We start from the raw sequence: 18,620 nt of genomic DNA, 5'->3' as shown, positions 1-18,620 counted from the left end.
GGGTTCCAGTGTGGAAAGTGAATTACAGGTGGGAAGATCAATGAAGAGGTTGGGGAAGATGTGAGGATGAAGAGAAGTGGAGGGAGTCCAGAACTACTGAACTTGAATGAACAGCACTTGGGTCTGATTATGGGTGGCGAGCAGAGAGGGAAGAAATTGTGTTTTTCTGCCTCGGGAAATGCAGACAGAAGGTGATAGGTAAGTTTAGAGGGAAAGACAGTTCATTTTTGGACATTCTGAGCTGGATGTCCCCATGAAGAGGTTGGGTAAGCGATTGAAAGTGTAGATCTCTTGGTAATAGTTTTTGTGAGACTGAGGGAGGCTGCACATTAAATTTCACCTGGTCAATTTACAAAGTACACAGTCCTGAGCCCCCTCTGCAGACAGCCTGACTCAGCGCTAGGGCTAGCTCAATTTTATATATGTGAATGTTAGGGATGCAAAGTTATGAAATAGGTGGAATAAAATTAACCTATTAGGAGATATTATTAAACCACAGCTTGCTTCTTAGAGTTTGAGAGAGTCTCAGCCAATCCCATGTTTTGACAGTGTCTGTATATTTGAGAGTTTAAAGATGTCCAGGTGGGGTTACAAAACCGGAGGCATATTTTCACGACTTAGGTTTGGCAAATCAATGCTTTTAACATACAGATGCCGCGACTCTACGCATACCTCATCTGGAGGTGACGCTGAAGAGTCACATTTTACACATGGCCGTCCTGTTCAGTTCCATACGTTTCTTGAGTCCAAACAACTGAGAAAAGTAAAATTGTCATTTCTAGCTTATACATGGGGAGGCTTTGCTTTATCACCTCTATAATATTTGCTAGATGCTTACCTCCAGCTGAATCTATTCTGACCTCTTCTGTGACAACGGAACAAATACTATTTTATTATGGAAATACGGAAAACAGCTTTTACAAGCTGCTGAAATAGCTCAGCTGGGAGAGCGTTAGACTGAAGATCTAAAGGTCCCTGGTTCGATCCCGGGTTTCGGCAGTGGTTTTAGAGGTCACTGCCAGTGGCAACTCCTTTCCAGGGAGCAGTACACGTCTTCTAATGAAAGAATCCCAGGCTGCCACCCTGGGGGGCATAAATGAAAGAATCCCAGGCTGCCACCCTGGGGGGCATCCTCCACGCACACGAGCTTGGGGTGTAGGCGCGGAGGGACTGGCCTTTTTTTATGTCGTTGCTTTTAAACTGCTCAGTTTAAAGTCAGGGTCCCTTCCCTGACCTTGGATCTGGCTGAGACCACGCTCTCCGCACGTACTACACAACTCTCGCTTGCTTGATCAGTCTAGCCCTCTCTCTTCTTTCCTGTTTCCAACGACGTTCCGGGAGCTGCTGGAGGTAGAACCTTTCCCCGCGGGTGGGAGCCCCTGGCGCGCCCGGGCTCCGCAGGGGGCTTGACGGCCAAGCAACTGCCACGCGCGGGGCCGCGGAGCGCGGGGCGCGCGGGGCTCGATGGGGATGCTGACATCCCGGGCTCTCTCTCCGCCAAGGAAACCTTCGATTTCGGTTTGGTCCACCTGGTTTAACAGAAACAAGCACCTAGGTCAGCTTTGGGTGGTGGTGGTGGTGGTGGTGATGGTGACGGTGGTATGGGCAGCCCTCTCTGGTTCACGTCTACAGCAGGGTTACCAAATCAAATTCCAGGACACGCAATTGAATTTGAAATTCAAAGAAAGGACAAATATTTTTTAGTATAAGTATGTTCCAAATACTGCGTGGATCATGCGACGTACACACTCGTGTCCCAGAAGCTTAAATGTAAGTAAATTTTTATTTGGTAAATCACAAACCGCTGTTGGACATCACATACACATACATACGCTCTGAACTCGATGCGCCCCCTGTCCCCCCCCCCCCCCGCCCCCCCGCGCCCCCCGCAATTATATTGAGAAACTACTCAGGATGATCCGGATTTGCACAACAGACTGGTAGTTCCTTATTCTCAAAATCTCGAAATGCACAAAATGGGTTTGCGACCATCACCATCAGAGGAGGCCATAGCAGGGATTCCCAGGAAACACAGGGAATCAAACCGTCCAACCTGACCCAGGCTTCCAGAGTTGTTTACACTAGCCTGGGATGGGGGTGGAGGAGAGGGGGAATTTGGAGGCTCTGGGATGGATGATGATGATAGTCATTATTATTAATATAACTTGTTAAGATGATGAGTCACTCAACTCAAGGTAGTGCAATGGAACAAAATACACTTAGGCATGCCTTCTTTTGGGCTGGGTGCCAGGCTGGGACATGGAGAGAGAGAGAATGGTGATTCAGTTCTCATATTCTAAAAACCCTAGATGTGATGAAAGGCAACATGGAGAAATACTGCTTTGGAACCTATTTATATGCCCTCCCCTTTCTGTTCATCTGTGTCAATATGCTAGCTGATGAGGGGCTTTGTCCCCCACATCTTTGGGTTCTTGGGTGGAAAGATGCATTTTGATGAGGGACTCTTGAAATCTAATGATGGTCAAAAAGAAGGAAAAGAAAATGATGTATTAATAAATTGGGTAGTTCAGAGTTTGCATGATGTACATTGGCATGTGTGACAGGGAATTTTATAGGTCACCTTGGCTAGACTGCGGTTGTTTAGCCAAACACCAGTCCTGATGTTGCTTGCTGTGAAGGTGTTTAGGTGTGATTAACATGTAAATCAGTAGACTTCGAGTAAAGCAGATGATGCTCTGGAATGTGGCTGGGCCTCTGTTCAGTCATCTGAAGGTTTTAAGAATGGGGTTTCCTGATGAAGAAGGCACTGTCTGCAAGCTGGTAAATAGAAAACCTGCCTGGGCTTCCAGCTTGGTGCCTTCCTGAAGTTAAACTCAAGACTACAACATCAACTCTTACTGGAATTTCCAGTCTGTTGGCCTACCCACCTTGCACTTGCCAGCCCCCACAATTGTGGCCCAATTTCTTAAAATCTCTCTCTTTCACTGTGGACCTCCCCAGTTTCCAGCCTGAGGAGAGAAGGAGGATCTCTGCGGGAAGTACTTGGGATCCAAGCAAGACGCTCAGAGAATACAGGGTGTCTGCCTGAATCACCATTCTTGCCCTGGTGGCATCCACCTACCCAGTTAATGTCTTTTTTTCCCTACCACGTTCTACTCTGCCCGCGTTCTGAATATTCCTCTATTAAAGCACTGGCTATGAGGCTCCCAAAGGTTTGGGGTGTAGTAGATCTGTTACGGAACCAGGCTGGATCGCTGACGGAAGAACCAAGCGGCGGCACTCGGAGAGCTTGGAGGATCGGAGGTTGATTTACATCGATGGGCTCAGAGGAGACGGTCTCTCCAAAGATCCGAGCCACCAAAGTCTGCTACTTCCGCATTAGTGGCAATATGGTGCGAGGCAAGCGGGGCAGGAAGAAGACCCCAGGAGAGTCTTCAGGAGGGGCCTGGAATTCCCTATCAGTCCTGTGGGCCATCTTATGATTTTTCCCTCTGAAGGTCAGGGTTTGGTTTTTTTCACCATCAGATCCACAAGGGCAGGGAAGGAGAAGACTAGGGATGGTGCTGGTCGCCAGAAGGTGCTACCCAGGGAGGACGGCAGTTAAACTGACCGGCGAGGGGGAAGGAGTGAAAGGAAGGTAGCATGCCAGTTGGAGGGAACGTGTGTAAAGACCCAGAGGACCGAAAGGTAGCAGGGGATCTGTCATGTGCAAATAGTAGCGTGTCCTGGTGAAGGGAGACGGGTTTGCCCCCGCAGGGCGGAGTGCGCGTGCGCAGAGGCCGAGCCTGAGGGGGCGGGGCGGGGGCGCGCTCTCTGGGCCCAGGCCCAGGGTGGCTGCTAGCGCTTCTCTCCCGAGCCCTGGTCGCCTCTTTAAGCTCCTCCGCTTTGCGCTTCTTTTGAGGTGGGCACCTGAGGACAAGGGACTGCAAAGTGGTGCTTCTCGGAAGAAGGGACACCTGCCACCTTTAACACGGAACCGTGGTCTCCGAGCCTGTGCTCTTTGCTTTTAGGGCAAAGACAAGCGTGGGCCGGGGTGGAGGGACGGGTGTGTGCAGTGAAGCAATGGCTTCCCCTCTCTCTTCAGGCTTTTGCAGAACTGAAGATTCATGTTTGCCAAGGAGTCTCTAAATAAAAGGGGGCGCGTTTTATTTTGTTATATTTAAGAAATCTGCATTCAGCTGCCAAAGAACGACCTGACACCGTCCCCGCACGCTCTCCTCTTTACCTCCCGTCCTCGCGGGGTCCGTGGGCCGGAATTGGATTAGTCACACGCAAAGGACGAATCCGGGAGCTCTTTCTGGGCGGTGCTGTTAGCTCGCAGCGCAAACGACAACAGGGTCTTCATGCACCGAAGGGAGGAACTTCCCGTGAGCCCGGATAGCTCAGTCGGTAGAGCATCAGACTTTTAATCTGAGGGTCCAGGGTTCAAGTCCCTGTTCGGGCGTAACAACGAAACTTTTTCCTAATAGTTTAAAAACAAGAACAAGCGTTCAAGATCAGCTTTCGTTATCCGGGTGCTTTCCGAGAAGGGAGTAAAATCCTGGAGCTTGTAGACTGCGAGGAAAAGCCGCGTCCCAGCGAGGACACACATTGCAAACCCTTGTGCAAAGGCCCCTGGGAGGCTCGCAGTGCATTGTTCGAGGGAATTAAATACACTGCTTTATTCTGCAACCACCGGCGGGGCCGCAGAGGTCCCAATTACCGCGGTATTCACAGGAAGGGGGAACGAATGCTTCAGGACGTCCCTTGGACTCCCCCGGTCACCGTCCTGCTTCGCTGTCCTGCGGGCGGTCCCAGCTGACCCTCTCTCTGGGGTTCCCTCCCGCTAGGTGTCCGGGATTACTGCACGGTTCCTGCCCTTCTAGAGAATACTACCCTTCTAGAGAATATTTCTGCACGCTGAAAAGGAAGAGAAGGCCATTTAGAAACCGAAACACCAAATAGAGCGGTCTTCTCTCTAAATGAAGTCTTCTCTCTCCTCCCCAACCCCAAGTGTGACCCTGAACACAGGGGAGAAAGTGAGGCGGAGATGGCAGCATTGCCGTGGGAGGAAGAACGTGCGTGTTGGAAAGAGTGCCTTCAAGGGGCTGGGGTGGGACAAGTCCTGGTGTCACAAAGACAAAAAGAGCTCGCACTGACTACAGTCTAACAAGGGAAGCCTTCGGCTCCTGAGAAGTATTGAGGAAGTTGGGTTGTGGACAAAAGAGAAAGACTAAAACTAATTTCCCTGGTAGGTGGAGGGGAAGGTACGTCCTTGCTTCACTAGAGATTGAGCCTTTCTTGTCTCTGCCAGGCAACGGAAGAAAGTCCATCTTGATCTCCTTAGCAGGATGGGAGTGTAGGTTGATTGAGTCAGCTGCCCACCCCCAACCCCAGCTGATGGACTGTGCTCCCCAGGGAGTCCTGATTGGTGGAGCAGGACCCGGATGGAGGTAGCACTCAAGAGGGAGGGAGGGCCTTATGCTGTGCCTACACACACCCACAATTAGCTCCGTCTCCAAAGCGCAGCTTCATCAGAAGAAAGGGAATCAGAGCAATAGCATCTAACTTATGAACGTGTGATTAAATGAGTAACAAGGCATGCACAGTGCTTGGTAGAGTTTTGCCCCAAGGTAAGCATTCAATATTGTAGCTGTTATCATCATTATTTTTCTTTCCAAGAGTTTTCAATCTAGGGAGGAAAAACGGATACATATGGAAACACGTTAAGGAACCATTTCAAGGAAACATACTCCCAATATGCCCAAGATCATAAGCACATGTTCATGTGATTTGTGTTGGTTGATAGGTGCTGAAGGGACAGCAAGAGCGGAGTGGTTTGGTTGGGCCAGTCAGGGGGCTGGGGCCAACCTGGCATCCCAGGGAGAGAAAGAAGGCGAGGAGCTGTGGCAGACACTCGAATTTATCCTCTTCTCTCTGAGGGAGTCCCTTGGAAAGTGATCAAGTGCACTTTTGGCAACCTTGAAAAGTGAAGTGTCTTTGCTCCAATTATTTCCTGACTGAACAAGAATAGAGCAGGCTGAGGCAAGGAGAGGACAGGGGTGGAGAGCATTGAGGACTCCTAGTTCTTACCTCCCTCCTCAATTCAAGTTCACTCCCTCTGCCTTTCCCCATAGGGGGGAAAGTGAGAAAAAAGAAAAAAAAAAAACAAACCAAACAAACAAAAAAACCCCAAACCCTAACATCTGTTTTGACCAAGACCTTTTGGGCTTTGGAGCTGGACAGCTCTGTTTCAATTCTGGATGATTTGAGGCGAATCAGTTATTTCATTTAGAAATCAACCTTACGGCAGGGGTGAGGCGGGTGGGGATCGAATAAGACCACGTAAGTCATGGGCTGGGAACACAGTAGGCACTTGTTAGTAAGTGGCCGTTTACTCTTTTTAGGGCTCTGGGGAGAGGTAGAGAAAGCATTAGGAAGAACGCGAAATCCTCCTCATATGACAGGGATGAATTTTCACTGTTCTCCAAACCTCAGAACGTAATTAGGAACTGGAAAGGCGGAGGAAATAAGAGAAAGCTCTTTTTTCTTTCTTTCTGTTAAATTTCCTTAACAGGGTAGCGAGGGCTCCTACCTCCGCCGAAATAGCTCAGTTGGGAGAGCGTTAGACTGAAGATCTAAAGGTCCCTGGTTCGATCCCGGGTTTCGGCAGGGTTTTTGCCGACTCCCAATGGGACTCGGGTGCTTTCCTTTCCGTAGAGCCCCGCCCAGGGCCCCCGCGCGCGCCTGCGCAGCACCGGTGCTGGTCTCAGAGCGCGGGCCAACCCTTGCGCGTGCGCAGCGGTTGTGTGTCTGTTGCGGGGAAGCGGGTCTCTTACGCGCGTGCTCACCCTCGCGCTTGCGCAGCAGCCGTGCGGGTCTCAGCGCGCGCGCTTGGTGGAGGCTACGGTGTTCAGGGAAGGTTCGGAGGGTTAGTCCTCGTCGGGAAGCTCGGAGCCGTGGAATGCCCCGCACCTAGCCGCACTACCGCACACTAGGCTCCGTAGTGTTTGTTCGCGGTTCCCAGTGTGGTCAGCGCGCCAGGCTCGCAAGTTTTTCTCCTGGGCAACAGACGTGCCTTCAAAAACCTTTGCAAAGCCAGACCCAAAAGCCAGGGACCCTCGTGGGCCCGTCAGAAATCTGGTAAAGGATGGTTCCCAGCCGGAAATGTGACTCAGAAGCACGTGTCTCTATCTGAAAGAATCTTTGGAACCTTTGCTTTCTCACCGCGCCTTTAAGAAACGGGGCGCCAACAAGTGCTCCTGGCCAAACGCTGCGCAATTACTGTCAAGAGCATTGCTGTCGGGAATGACGGGGGTGCAGTTTATTGGTTGTGGGTCTATAGACTTTTGTATATAAAAGTAATACACAGAAGTTTCAAGGAAAAAAGCAGACGAAGGCACCGTAACACTCCAAAGTTGGAAGAGAAAAGCCTGAGCGTGGAAGGCTCGTAATCAGGAACTGTGCACATGCGCGAAGTCCGAGGCCAGTCTGGCCCGCAGGGTGGTGCCCCTCCCGCCCAGCACGGAAGGGAGCCCAGTGGGTTTTGCATGATCCCTCACCTGTTCGCTAAAGTGTCGTGTTAACAATCTCAAATTCGTTTCTGGAATTTAAAATAACCTCCGCCCGAACAGGGACTTGAACCCTGGACCCTCAGATTAAAAGTCTGATGCTCTACCGACTGAGCTATCCGGGCTCGCAAGGGAGGCCCTCTCCTAACCCTATCCGCAGTGAAATAGGCCATGTGGCTGCACTCTTTTCTCACTGAATTAATATCCTGAGTCCTTTTACTGATTTCCTGAAGGTGAAACTACAAAATCAAGATCCAGTGGGTGTTGGGCTGAATGGAATCGTTTTCTCTCCCATCAGAGATAGACTATAAAGAAAAAACATGCCTGCCTCACCTGCCCCGCCCCCGGGCAGCTCCCCCCCCCCCCCCCCCCCCCCCCCCCCCCCCCCCCCCCGCCAACTAAGTACTAGCATCCTAAAGGGAACATCCCCTAAAGAAGTCTCCAGATTTAGGAACTCTGGGCGTGCTTCTGGTTGAGCAGCGGGATTTTAATTCCAGTGTTGGTCTTTGGAGAGCCCCAGAGCGTCATGTGGGTGGCGCATTACGAATAATTGATTAGGTGTCTGATAATCTACTCGACAGACGTTCATCGAGTGCATGTTGCTCTCCAGCACTAAGCAAATTTAGGCTGCCAAGACCCAGTCCTGGTCCTCAGTGCAGCAGAAAGATACACTAACAGACGCAGTCAAGCGCTTTGATGGTGGGAAACTGGCTTTCTTAGGCGCCCGGCCAACACCAGAAGGGGCAGCCAAGTCTTCCAGGGGGATAGAGAAGCCTGAACTGAGCTGTGAAAGGTAACTGGGCCCCTGTAGTCTTGGAAAGAGAATTCTGAGCAGAGGGAACAGCGAACAGGAAGTCGCCCAGGGAATCTGAACATTTTCCCAGAGCTTTTGCTGAAAGGTTTTGGCCAGGTGGGATTTTATATGTTGAGGAAGTCCTATGATCCTGGCAGCTGTGTCTCGCACTCAACTAATTTTTTCATTCATCCTGCTCCCTTGTTGCCATATGATTTCTTGGGGTATTGGACAAGATCCCTTGAAAGGAAGGGAATCCTATGATGGAGAACCTCACAACCATTTTAGCCCTGCTTGGGCTTCAGAGACACTCCCTTATGTTGGGGAATGTTGAGGCTTGCATTCTTTTAGGAAATGTGTATGATCAGGAACGTATCAGGAATGAAATGTATCAGGAAGTAGGAGCAATGTTTAAGGTAACCTGTTATGGAAAGATATCCATGTTGTGTTAAACAAAAACACACGGTGCTATACAATATGTATGGGATAATATTTGTGGGGAAAAAAATAAAGGATCTGTATATGAATATACATTCTTTAATCACACATTTTGTATATTTGGGGTTTACCTATACATGAGATGTTTAAGGATAGAAGACAGTTCAATAAAAATGGCTACATTTTGTAAGAGGAGGCTCTCACCATTTCCTTTGGGTACATCTGTGTTATTGGAGTAAAAAAATGCATTCTTTTCATAATAAAATAAATGAAAAAAATGTAATCTGCTAAATTATTCCATCCTTCTGGGATCACACAGGGAGCCCTTCAAATCCAGGCATCCCTGATCCTGTGTTTTCTACAGATCCCAGCAGAGAAAGGGTAAAAGCACAAATTTTCTTCCCAGAATCGGGGGGGGAGGGAGGAGAGGATGAGAGGGAGTCCCTCCACGTCTCATGGTTTGGGAGGGGAATCGCTCTATTGAAAAACCACAAATGGATAAGGTAGCGTTCACAAATGAGGATGTGGATCCCTAAGAATCAGATGACAAATCTAGATTCTACCAAGAAAACCAAAACCAGCTTCTGCCCCCCGCCCCCTTACCCCCCAGGAGAGGAGCTGCCTGTGCTAGGAAGTCAGTCCTGGGGGGCTTAGCCTTTGGCCTAACCTCAGCTTCTTACAACAGGGCTCTGTTCACAGGGCCCACTCAGTACAGTGCTGAGTGTGAGAGAGCGGGAAGATCTGCTTCCTGCTCTCCTGAGACAAGACTAGATCGACAGATACCAAACACTGAGAACCAAAGTCTCAAACTGTATGTCCTCAAGTGTTAACAGTGTGAAACCGGACTACTCAGCATAGAGAGGGTTCACTGAAGCCGGAGCTGTTTACATGTCATTTAACAGCTGCAATGCTTTTTTCCACTCCCTTCCGTCCTCCCCAACCCCCCAGTCTTGAAATGCCATCCTCTCCCCACTTTCCAAGTTCCGTTGGTTTGGGAAGTTCCCTCTGAACTTTAAAGACAGGGATGAGGACTTGTCCAGAGATCCCTGCTTGATCCTCTCCAGATCGGGTTACGGGTTACCCGTGCTGGGGGCCTCTGAGGCTGTCACTCCTGCTGCACTCACCACAACCTACCTTCAACACCTGTCTAATTGGGTCAGTCTTCCCTCCTCCAATGTTTCAGCTGGGAGGCAGAGAGTTCCCATGTGTCCCCGGTGCCTGGTCAGTGGCTGGCACAGATAAAGCTCTCAAAACCTGTTGTGGAATGAATGAGAGTCATGGGTCACGGGAAGGTTTTAGTGAAGATTTGGAGAGCAGATTTTGGGAGTTCTTGGGAGTTTTTGATTGGTAGAGAGAGGGGGAGAACCTTCCTGTCAAGGTGAATGATTTCCACAAATGGAGTAACTCTGCCCTGAGAAAGTTCTATGCCACTCTATTGGGCCTCCCTGTTTTATTTACTTGACAGCGCTTATTTCCATCTGAAATTCTGTTTATTTGCTTGTTTATAAACCATCTCTTTCCTCTGTCACTCTGTGATGCAAGTGCCGCTGGACAGGGATCTTGTTGGTGAGGACCTTGTCTTTTTTGTTACCTTTCTTTTTTACTTTTCCTTTTCCAAATTTTTTTGCATTCCCATAACCCCGGCGTTTAGAACAGCACTTGGCATACAGAAGGATCTTAAGAAATAACTGTCGACTAATTTCACAGGGTGAACGTTTTTACTCCCCCCATCCCAACGTAGTACAGTTTTACACAGACCCTTTCTTTCAGTTTTCCAAACCATCAATTCTGAATTTGCTGCTACACTTTCCGTGTCTGGCAAAAACACCAACCCTCAGAATAAGAGGTCATTGCCATGTAACCATTCCGGCCGTCTTGGTTACTCTGATTCCATCATAGTCTCTCAGCCTAATAAGATTGAAAACACACAGAGGGTCCTTACTGTTTGTTTACCATCTTGAAAGCCCTCGGGAAACTCGAAGAATGAGTTCGTGTTTGGAAAAGCAGAAGAGCTGTTACCAGAAGTGGGGTTCGAACCCACGAGGATATAAATCCATTGGATCTTAAGTCCAACGCCTTAACCACTCGGCCATTCTGGTACGCTATGAACTCCTGCTTACTTTTAGTCAACTTGAACAATATAGAGTTATGGAGGTATCCAAACAATTAAAAATTTGGATTGAGATGTAAAAGGACAACGTGGGGGCGAAAAAAATCTCCGAAACTTACCAGGTCGTGCCAATTTCTCCGCCTCCAGTCACCGGAAACCCTGGGGCCCCCTGAAGGCGACTGGGAAGACTCGGGTGACAGGTCTCCCAACAACTTCATACGAGAAGACACCACAGGGAGTTGGAATGAGTTTCCTTCCTTTTCATAGTACGCGAGTGAGATGGGGAATTTTAAAGGTGTTAAGGTGGGTTTTTTCTTCACTTCCCAAAACAAAAGCGACTCTGGTGGGACTCGAACCCACAACCTTTGAATGCCTCCATCTGTCTAGAAGTCCAATGCGCTATCCATTGCGCCACAGAGCCAGGCAGTTGGACCCTTTCGCGCTGCTTACATCAAGGCAGGCGCAACGTCTGCCCCGGGACACCCGCCGCGGGTCCGGCCGCGCCTTCCTTCTCGGAGAAGTGGCGGAGCCCGTGCAGCCGAGGAGAAGCGTGGGTGGGAGCTGCGCATGGCGGCCCGACATCCTTCTGATAGTTCCTCTCCGTAAGCGGTCGCTGGGCATCAACTCTCAGTCTCCTCCCACACTGGAAAGAGAAAGGTCTTTATGTGCACTTATTTCACCCTGGAGAGCCCTTGCAGCGCGCGGTTCCATAGTGTAGCGGTTAGCACATCTGCTTTACGCGCAGAAGGTCCTGGGTTCGAGCCCCAGTGGAACCATAAGGCTGTAATCATCCCTTTTAGCGATGTTTTCAGGTTTTGCTTTGTCAGCCAGATCTTGAGTTTTACTCCGGGAAGCGAGAGACGCCGCGGTTCCGCCGGGACTTGGCGTTGAGCCAGGCCGCTCGGGCTCCGGTCCGGTGGGCGCCTGCGCAGACCGGCCGCCGCGGCTGCCCCCGGGTGGCGCCTCTGGGGAGGTGCAGGCCGCCGGGCGGGGTCCGGGCGCAGCGCGCCTCGGCGCCTGCGCCTTCCCGACCGCAGTCCTGCCTCCCGGTGGCTGGGCAGGAGTCCTGGGCCCACCTGCTCCTCCGCCACCTTTAAAGGTGGCGGCCACCGCTCCGTGGGGGGATACCCGGAGGGCCACCTCCTTCTTTTGTTGATCAACACCAATTCCACTGACCTCATTGTTTATTGAAATTAAAAATCTTTTTGAAAAATTACATGCACATGTTAACGATTTCAAAGAGCTCCACGTGTCTTACAGTGATGTGCCCCTCTCACAAAGCTTGTCTCCTTGACCAAACTCTAGCCCAGCTCCCCTGAGCCCTCCTGTCAGTGAGGCCTGTCAACCCCGGCCTAGGAAGACTTGAACAAACAACAACGCTGAGTTTCTAGCAGCATCCTAAGGTGACCCTAGGTCCACTTACAGTGCTGAGAAGACTGGCCAATTTACTGTTGGTTCCAGCCAACGCCTGACACAGGGCCCCTGTGTTTCAGCCTCTGTGGGAAGGTAGGAGCCTAACTTCCTTAGAGTTAAGAACCAGTTTAGCAAACCCACATGAGGTTTTCAGGGACCAACTCCACCTGCTTCCAGATTTTTGTAATTTTCGCTCCCTGGGTCTACTGAGCTGCCATCACTCGCCTCCCGGTCCCCTCATGTACAAATCGAAGGTGAGTGCAGTTGACGCTGGACACTTTTCCCTCTTGCCATAGTATATTACTGATTAGAATCTGTGCTGTTCCCTTTAACTCGTGTCCAGCTTTCTCTTGGATATCTCCTGCCTTTCAACTGCTGGGGGTTTCTTTTGTGACCCTTCCGAGCTATTCTTTGCACTCTCCAGTGTAGACGTGTATTTCCTTTATTAGCCACTTCGGATTTTTGTCCAAAAGATAGCATACGATTGGTACTGCTCCCCTCAACCCAACACTATTCTGGAAATCTTACTATGTCGTTCTTAAGTCTGCTCGATCTTTGACTTCCAGCGTTTGGATGTACCATAATTGTTTAGTCTGTGGTATTTGATGAACAATTAACCTGTGGTCCATCTTACAATGCTGTGGTGGATTTCCTTGTTGATTGGTTTTGGGGGTAGATCAACATAAAGAGTAATAATAGCAAAATCTTGACTAGGCGTTTCCTACCTGGTTAGGCAGGAAACTCAGTTGACTTAGGGGATACTCAGAATGATTGTGTTATGATCTAACCCATTTGGGAGACGAAGAAGAAGCATAGAGAGGGTGATTGCCCAGGGTCACACTGGCCAGGGACAGAACAGGGTACCAACCGAGGCAGGCAGAGTAGTGCCTTTTTGTTTTAGAAAAGGAATTGCCAGGCATATGTATGTTATATTTCTATGAATGCTTTCACCTCCAAAGAGCTTGGACAATATTATATTCCCACCAACGTGAGCGTGCTTTGCTTCATCTCAGTCTCTCTTAAATAAAAAGTATTAACGGGCTTTTGAGTCTCTCTGCCTTTTGAAAGGGGAAAATGTCTCAATTTACATGTCTTTTATCAGAGTAAGGTTGAATATTTTTTCATATGCTTAAAAACCCATTCTTTTTCCTCCCTATCTTCCTTTTTCCCTTCCTCCCTTCCTTCCATCCTGCAATCTGTTCAATCCTTTTGTACAGTTTTCTATTGTATTGTTAAGGTTTTCTTATTGATCTTTTGGTGCTTTTTATAACTATAGATTTGGATATGTTTTGCAAATGTATTTCCCAGACTTGCTGTTTGCCTCTTAATTTTATTTTTGCTACTTTGTGCTATGCAGCCATTTAAAACGGTTAATGTAGTCAAATTCATTATCCTCTTTTTTATTTATTTTTGAGGGGGGGCTTTAAAATTTCTTGCCTGGAAAGTGCTTCCCCATTCTGAGAGTATATTCCAAAAGTGATGCTATATTTTCTCCAGATTATTATTTCCTTAAAATTTATCTGTTACATCGTTGGTCCTTTTGAAATCTCTATAACTAGTGCTGTGGTCTGAATGTTTGTGACGCCCCAAAGCTCATATGTTGAAAGCTAATCCTCAGGGTGAAGGCTGGGGGTGGGGGCGGGGGGGCTTTGGAAGGTCCTGAGTATAAAACCTTATGTGGGATTAGTGCCCTTTTAAGAGAGATGCCAGAAAGTTCCCTCACCCCCTCTGCCATGTAGGACGGCAAGAAGGCAGTGATCTATCAACGAGGGTGTGGCATTCTCACCAGACACCAAATCTGCTAGTTCTTTGACCTTGGTCTTCCCAGCCTCCAGAACTGTGAGATGGGTTTCTGCTGCTTCTAAGCCACCCAGTCTGTGATATTTTTGTTACAGTAGCCTGAACAGACTAAGACACTGGATAAACCATGAGACAGGGACATTAGACCCCTATAGAGGGATTTTATAAATCACTCTGGAGGATTGGGGTGTGTAAATCAGTCAACTTGGTAAAAATCACATAGTTTTCAAAAATCAGACTGGTTCTGCCTGTCTCTAGCTTCAGGTTCCTTAACATCCTGTCCTTAGAACTTTCCAGGAGTTCTGCTGATGTCGGCTTCCCTTCTGGTACTCATTGGGCTCATCAAGCCACCTTCCTTCCACTTTTCTGTGTTGCATCGGCTGGGCTCCTTCCCTTCTCACAAAGGGCAGAGCTTTGGGTGGCGTAGCGCAGACTATAGAAGCTCAGCCTGTGGACTCCAGAGCCAAACTGTGGCTTCAGTTCCCGGTTCTGTCGCTCTTGGTTGTGTGACCGTGGCACAGTACATAACCTGTCTGTGCTGTGTGACACTGGCTTGGTTGCTTAACTGCTCTGTGTCATAGTTTCCTCCTCTGTAAAATGCAGATAAAGCTCAGGTGAGATTCTCAAGAAGATTGAGTAAATTACTGTATGTGAAACATTTTATTTATTTATTTATTTATTTATTTATTTATTTATTTATTATTTTTAGAGACAGAGAGGCAAAGGGAGACAGAAAGAGAGAGAGAGAGAGAGAGAGAGAGAGAGAGAGAGAGAGAGAGAGAGAATCCCAAGCAGGCTCCACACTCAGTGCAGAGCCCAGCTCAGGGTTAGTGGGATCATGACCTGAGCTGAAATCAAGAGTCAGTGGCTCAACCGACTGAGCCCCCCAGATGCCCCTGTACATAAGTATTTCAAATGACATGCATGGGGTAAACACTTAGCAAATGTCATCTACCATCATCATCATCATCATTATGATTTGGCAGATAAGTCTGGTAAGTGTAGGTAGAGCAGTATGGTTTTCCCATAGGGACATTTTAATTTTTTAATTTTTTTAAAATGTTCATTTATTTTTGAGAGAGACAGCAAGCAGGGAAGGGGCAGAGAGAGGGGGAGACAGAATCCGAAGCAGGCTCCAGGCTCTGAGCTGACAGTAGAGAGCCCGATGTGGGGCTCAAACTCACGAACTGCGAGATCATGTCCTGAGCTGAAGTCCCCAACTGGGCCACCCAGGTGCCCCCCCCCCCCCCCAGGGTATTTTCAGAAAATGCTAAGTGCTCAGAGCGTGAGCTCTGCATTTACTGACCTCTCTTCTTGCCTTGTAGGGGCTCAGTCTTCTTCCTTTGTCTTTTCATATGGTCTGTCCTCTGCTTCCCCTTTTCATAAGAGCATCAGTAATACGGGACTAGGGCCCATCCTAATGGCCTCGTCGTAGTGCAATTACCTCTATAAAACTGTCTCCAAATAAGGTCACGTTCTTTCAGTGCCATGAGATTGTTCAGCAGGTGGTGCTGAAGACGAGAAGGCCCTCCCCTACCGAGCCCCCCAGCGCCCCCACACTTACCATTTTACCAGCAATCTTACTCGTAGGTATTTACCCAAGGGCCATGAAAGCACCCATTTACACAAAGTTGGATGTGTAAATGTTCATAGCAGCTTTAGTCATAATCCCCACACTGGAACCAAACCGAATAGACTTGACCGGCGAATAGGTAAGCAAATGGTGGCACAGCCATGCCACTGAAAAGCCCTTAGCGAGAAAATGGAATGAACTTCCGATGTACGCAACAACGTGGATACATTTCAAAAGCGTTTTGCTAAGTGAAAGAAGCCACATGGGAGGGGCGCCTGGGGGGCTCAGTCCTAAGCGTCCGACTCTCGATTTCGGCTCAGGTCATGGTCTCAAGGTTCGTGAGACGGAAACCGAGGTGGGTTCTGTGCTGATAGCGTGGAACCTGCTCGAGATTCTCTGTCTCCTTCTCTCTCTGCCCCTCTCTTTCTTAAAATAACTAACTAACTAAATAGAATGGTTTGGTGCAAATGTTCATGTCTTTAGCAAAGGTGCACGTTGCCTTTGACCTCAGTTCTTTCTCAAAGGCACGTGGTTTTATGATGTGATTTTTCAGTGCCATGACGTTGTGCAAGACGTGATGCTGGATGAAAACTTGAAGGCCCTCAGTCCTTTGGGAGCCCCACTGTCCCCTATTTTCTTGGACTTTCAGCCTGCTGGCATCTCCCGGGTTATTCAGATAGGCCCACTGACCTTCAGGATTTAGAACGTGGCTCCTTTTAGTGGCTGTCACCCGTCCCCGGCGTGCTGACACTGGACAGGGGTAGTGAAGGAAGCAGAGCGGAGCACAGGCACGCTGTTCCATATTAATGGGTCTGAGGGTTTGGTAACTGGACCTGATGGTCCTGGGGGCTTCATACGTGCCCAGTGGTTTTCAAGCTCTTTTCACTGGAGCACGTGCTAAGAAATACGTTTTATTTACATCAAGACCACTATACTCAAGTAGAGTGAAATAAAGGTTTCAGGAATGAAATGGCCTGAAATACAGGTTTCAGGAAATGATGCTTTATTATTATTATTTGAAGAATTCTGTGCCTTTTATTCTACCCTAAACTATTCAATTTAATTAAAAAAAAAAAGTGCACGCGCAGACCTATTAACGACTCACACCCCTTAGAGTTTCTGCAGTTTGAAAAACACTGACCTGGGGGGGGCACCTGGGGGGCTCAGTCGGTTAAGCATTTGCCTCTTGGTTTCGGCTCAGGTCATGATCTCATGGTTCCTGGGATCAAGCCCCGGATCGGGTGCCGCACTGACAGTAGGGAGCCTGCTTGGAATTCTCTCTCTCCTTCTCTCTCTGCCCTTATCCTGCTCACACAGTGTCTCTCTTAAAAATAAATAAATAAACTTAAAAAAAAATAAAGAAGACAATTAAAAAAAGACAAGACAAGAAAAACACTGACCTGGAGCAGTGCTGTCAAAGTGCGGTGAAACACAGGCCCCTCACACCAGGACTACCGGAAAAAGGATGTGGATTCCTGGTATCCAGGAAGACTATTGATCTCTTCACTGGTGCCTGGGACTTTACATTGTAAGTAAACGGCTAGATGATTCTGTGCCCGCTGAGGTTTGGGAACCACTGGCTCAGGAGCACATTGGCTGCCCTCACAGAGGCTTCCAACTGTGATCTGTGGATCCCTGAGGACTATAGTGGATGTACCTCAGGGAAACATCTACAGAGTGGCTTCTCTTGATCTGTGTGTGAGTTCATGTGCAAAGTCGTTTGCCTCAAAGAAAGATCTGAAATTGGGGGAAAGAAAATGCATGCGATAAGATGCATTACTTCATCTCTGGAAGTAAAAAATTTCAGTTAAGTTCTGTCTGCCAAAGGCAGAATCATGGAAGGGGAATGGCTCCCTTTAGAGGTAAGGAAATTACAAAACATTTTGCTTTGTAGACCCTAGTCCTGATTGAAGAGGAGCTTTCTCAGAAATACAGCTTCCTAATGTGGGAGATATTGAACAATTTAGCAAAAACTTAAATATCTTGTATTAGAGGGGTGCCTGGGTGGCTCAGTTGGCTGAACACCCGACTTGAATTCAGCTCAAGTCATGATCCCAAAGTCAAGGGATTGAGCCCCACGTCTGGCTCCACGCTGAGCGTGGATGGAGCCTGCTTAAGATTTCCTGTCTCCGTCTCTCCCTCTCCCTCTCTCTCTACCTCCTTGCCCCTCTTCCCCGTTTGCACATGCACTCTCTCTGTAAAAAAAAAAAAAAAAATCTTGTATTAGAATCCATATGTTAAAAGATTGTTGTCCAACAAGATATTCTCATCACCTTAAAGGAGAAGAAACATATTTGCTTGGGAAATGGATTTTAATCGATACTACTTGTCTGTAAAGTAACACAGTGTTTTTGTAAAAAAATTTTTAAATGTTTATTTAGTTGAGAGAGAGAGAGAGAGAGAGAGAGAGAGAGAGAGAGAGCATGAGCAGGGGAGGGACAGAAAAGGAGGTAGACACAGGCTTCAGGCTCTGAGCTGTCAACACAAAGCCCAACACAGGGCTCAAACCCATGAACTGTGAGATCATGACCTGAGCTGAAGTCAGATACTTAACCAATTGAGCCACCCAGGCACTTCTAAAGTACCATAGTCTTTTGGGAATGCCATAATCAATTAATTTTCTCTTAAAAGTAAGCGTGTGTGTGTGTTTTAAAATTGACATGCTATTTTCCTGTTCTAAGCAGTCTATATGTAAGCATACATGTGTATATACAGGACACACACATATTTTTTTTTGTCTCGTGAATCCTCAATTCATTATTTACCTCTTAAAGACGAAATGCTAAAAGAGTGTATGAAGAAAGGAAGTTTAAGTTTTAAAAAAAGCATGATTTTTTTGTAAACAAAGTGATTTATAAGGGGGGGGGTAGGAGGATGAACAAAGTAGATGAAGGGGATTAAGGGGTACAAACTTCCAGTTATAGAATAAGTAAGTCACGGAGATGAAAAGTACAGCATTGGGAATATAGCCAGTAATATTGT

At 48.1% G+C, this 18,620-nt stretch overlaps 1 long non-coding RNA gene and 7 other non-coding genes across 8 annotated transcripts; 4 read left to right on the top strand and 4 right to left on the bottom strand.

Annotated features, from left to right (window-relative positions):
* Nucleotides 1-611: 611 nt before the first annotated feature.
* LOC125176027 (uncharacterized) lies at nt 612-11,686 on the bottom strand. Its single transcript, XR_007156104.1, has 5 exons — nt 10,972-11,686; nt 9,877-9,996; nt 4,187-4,423; nt 839-1,529; nt 612-754 (listed from the first exon to the last, which is right to left on the bottom strand). It is a non-coding gene; the product is annotated as an uncharacterized LOC125176027 (long non-coding RNA).
* On the top strand, nt 927-999 carry TRNAF-GAA (transfer RNA phenylalanine (anticodon GAA)). The gene has a single exon. It is a non-coding gene; the product is annotated as a tRNA-Phe (tRNA).
* On the top strand, nt 4,333-4,405 carry TRNAK-UUU (transfer RNA lysine (anticodon UUU)). Its single transcript has one exon. It is a non-coding gene; the product is annotated as a tRNA-Lys (tRNA).
* TRNAF-GAA (transfer RNA phenylalanine (anticodon GAA)) lies at nt 6,540-6,612 on the top strand. The gene has a single exon. It is a non-coding gene; the product is annotated as a tRNA-Phe (tRNA).
* Nucleotides 7,564-7,636, bottom strand: TRNAK-UUU (transfer RNA lysine (anticodon UUU)). The gene has a single exon. It is a non-coding gene; the product is annotated as a tRNA-Lys (tRNA).
* TRNAL-UAA (transfer RNA leucine (anticodon UAA)) lies at nt 10,759-10,841 on the bottom strand. The gene has a single exon. It is a non-coding gene; the product is annotated as a tRNA-Leu (tRNA).
* TRNAR-UCU (transfer RNA arginine (anticodon UCU)) lies at nt 11,188-11,273 on the bottom strand. Its single transcript is given in 2 exon segments — nt 11,188-11,223; nt 11,237-11,273. It is a non-coding gene; the product is annotated as a tRNA-Arg (tRNA).
* TRNAV-UAC (transfer RNA valine (anticodon UAC)) lies at nt 11,556-11,628 on the top strand. Its single transcript has one exon. It is a non-coding gene; the product is annotated as a tRNA-Val (tRNA).
* Nucleotides 11,687-18,620: the final 6,934 nt, after the last annotated feature.

This window comes from Prionailurus viverrinus, chromosome D1 (genome assembly GCF_022837055.1).
Source record: "Prionailurus viverrinus isolate Anna chromosome D1, UM_Priviv_1.0, whole genome shotgun sequence".
NCBI classification, from domain to species: domain Eukaryota; kingdom Metazoa; phylum Chordata; class Mammalia; order Carnivora; family Felidae; genus Prionailurus; species Prionailurus viverrinus.
This window is presented reverse-complemented; position numbering and strand designations above follow the sequence as displayed.